This window comes from Echinops telfairi, unplaced genomic scaffold (assembly GCF_000313985.2).
Source record: "Echinops telfairi isolate 266 unplaced genomic scaffold, ASM31398v2 ScPeMD7_37;HRSCAF=141, whole genome shotgun sequence".
Lineage (NCBI taxonomy): Eukaryota > Metazoa > Chordata > Mammalia > Afrosoricida > Tenrecidae > Echinops > Echinops telfairi.
The window spans coordinates 116,974-119,988 of NW_022103935.1; positions in this window are offsets into that span (position 1 = coordinate 116,974).

The window sequence follows — 3,015 nt, forward strand, 5'->3', positions numbered from 1 at the left end:
AGCAAATGGAAGGGATGATCAGACGACGTTGAGAGCAGCTCGAGCAAAGTAAAGCATGATAATGAAATGTGCAAAGACTCAAAGTTGGAAAACCGAAAGGGAAGAACACATTCCGCACATCTGAGCTGAAAGAATTGAAGGCAAAATCGAGACCTCAGGGTGCAATCCTGAAGGGTTCCAAGTTTTCCGCAGCTTCCCGAGCACTCGTTATTGCCCTTGCTTTTGTTATCGTCACCGTGGTTCGCGGGAGGTGGCATCATATCGCGGCTGTAATGTGCATGTACAGTGTTGAGCATCTTGCAAGTCCCTCATGAGGTGTAGGATTTGTAAACATTTTCTTCTAGTCTGTAAGTTCTTTTTCACCCTTTGATGGTATTATTTCCAACACAAAGTTTTTAATTTTGTGAAGCCCAAATGATCTATTTTCATTTGTTTCATGTACTTTTGGTGTTTAGCTAAGAAGCAATTTTGAAACTCAAGGCCCAAAAGTTACTCTTACATTTTCTTTTAAGACCTTCCTTTATAGCTATAACTCTTGTGTTAATTTCTATGATTCATTTTTAGTTCATTGGTCTTATATTATTTGAGGTTGGGATCTAATTTCATGGTTTCATGTGCATTATTTTGTATGTGTCATTTTCCCGGTACTATTTGTTGTAAAGGTTACATTTTGTTCCTGGGTGCCCACAGCGCCCTTGCAGGAACTCAGTGGACCATCCTGCACTGGTTTATTTCTGAGCTCTGAGTCCCACCTCATCATCAAGGTGTCTCCACTTCAGTTAGGCCCAGATGCCTGCTCCTGGGGTTGATCTTTCCTGACAACATGTCCAAAGTACTTGAGACAAAGTCCAGCCATCCTTGCCTCTAAGGAGTAGTCTGAGCATGCGTCTGCCAAGATAGATTTCTTTGTTCTTGGCAGTCCCCGGTACTTCCAATAGTCTTTGCCAGCACCACGATTCCAATGCATGGACTCTCCTTCGGTCTTCTTATTCAATGCCCAACTTTCACATGCATAGGAGACAACTGATAATCCCATGGTGCGGGTCAGCCGCACCTTAGACCTCAAAGTAACCTCCTTGCGTTTCAACACTTTAAAGAGGTCTTGTGCAGCACAGTGACCCAGTGCAATGCTTCATTTGATATTTGACTGCTGCTTCCATGAGCATTGATTGTGGATCCAAGCAAGACAAAATCCTTGACAATTTCAACCTTTTCTCCATTTATCGAGATGTTATCCGTTGGTCCACTTGTGAGAATTTTGGGCTTCCATACATTGAGTTGCAATCCATACTGAGGGCTGCAATCCTTATCTTATCAGCAAGTGCTTCAAGTCCTCTCACTTTCAGCAAGCAAGCGCGTGTCGTCTGCACATCACAGGCTGTTCAGAAGTCTTCCTCAAGTCCTATGGCCACACTCTTCTTCATAGGATCCAGCTGTCTGATCGTTTGTTCAGCACACAGATTGAACAACTTTGGTGAGAAGACACAACCCTGTTGCGCACCTTTCCTGGTTTTAAACCATGCAGGATTCCCTTGTTCTGTTCCAACAACTGGAACAGAACATCCATGCGTGGACCACTTCCTCCTGAGCACAATGAAGTGCTCTGGAATTCCCTTTCTTCTCAGGGCTCTCCATTGCTTTGTATGACCCATACAGTCGAATGCCTTGTCACTGTCAATAAACTACAAGTAAACATCTTTCTGGTATTTTCTGCTCTCAGTCGAGATTCGTCTGACATCAGTAATGAAGTCCTCTTCTGAATTGGGCCTGAACGTCTGGCAACTCCCTGCCAATGTCCTGCTGCAGCCGTTGTTAGACGATCTTCAGCAGAATTGTACTTGCATATGATATTAATGATAGTGTTTGATCCTCTCTACATTATTCAGGGTCACCTTTCTCTAGAGTGGGTACAAATATGGACCTCTTCCAGTCAGTTGGTCAAGTACCTCTCTTCCAAATCTCTGGCATAGCCGAGTGAGTGCTTCCAGCGCTGCATCAGCTTGTTGAAACATTTCAGTTGGTGTTCCATCCATTTCTGGAGCCTTGCTTTTGGTTAATGCACTAATACATTAGGGATGGGCTTTTCATAGATGCCCTTTATCAAGTTGGGGAAGTTAATTCCCTTCTAGTCTTACTTTGTTGAGTGTATTTAATCATGAAAGGAATTACATTTTATTAAATACCCCTTTTTCTTCTATTGAGATGAGCACATAGTTTTTCTCCTTTATCTTATCAATAGGATACATTGCAATCATTGAATTTTGGAAGTTGAACCCACCGTTCATTCCTTGAAATGATTCCAACTGGTCCTGGTGTATAATCCTTTTTAGATGTCGATTGGTCTTGTTTGTAGTGACTTGTTGAGGATTGGGGTCTGTCTCTAGCAGGGACATTTGTCGTTTTCTCCAGGCGTCGTCCCTGGTTGCATGTCAGGGTCGTCAGCCTTTTGGATAAACTAAGACGTGCCCTTCCCTTTGGTATGAAGTCTTTAAACCATTTGACCGGGGCTCGTACCGCTCTCATCACAATCCCTGCAGACATCCATTGTGTCAAGCACATGTGTACATTGGTTGCCCTCATCATTCTCAAAACATTTGCTTTCTACTTGGGCCCTTGGTATCAGCTCCTCATTCTCCCCCTCCCTCCCCACTGCCCCCTCCCTCATGAACCCTTGATAATTTATGCATTATTGTTATTTTGTGGTATTAAGTTTGTTAGAATTGCCAGTGATGCCGGCTGGGCCTGGGCTTTTCTTTGTGGATCATTTAAATATGTTATTGCAAATTCAGTATCTGTACCTGTTATACTTCTATTCAGGTTTTCTACTTCTTCTGGGTCCATTTTGGCAGGCTGTGACCCTCCAGGAATCTGTCCATCTCATTGAAGGCGTCATGTTTGTGGATCATCGACAGGCTCATTTGCTCTCTCCTTAACCACTCCTCCAGAAATAGGGTTGTGGGGCCTTCAGACGGTGCTTTCTGTGGGTCAAGAGCAGGGTAAAAGGAGGCTACCACA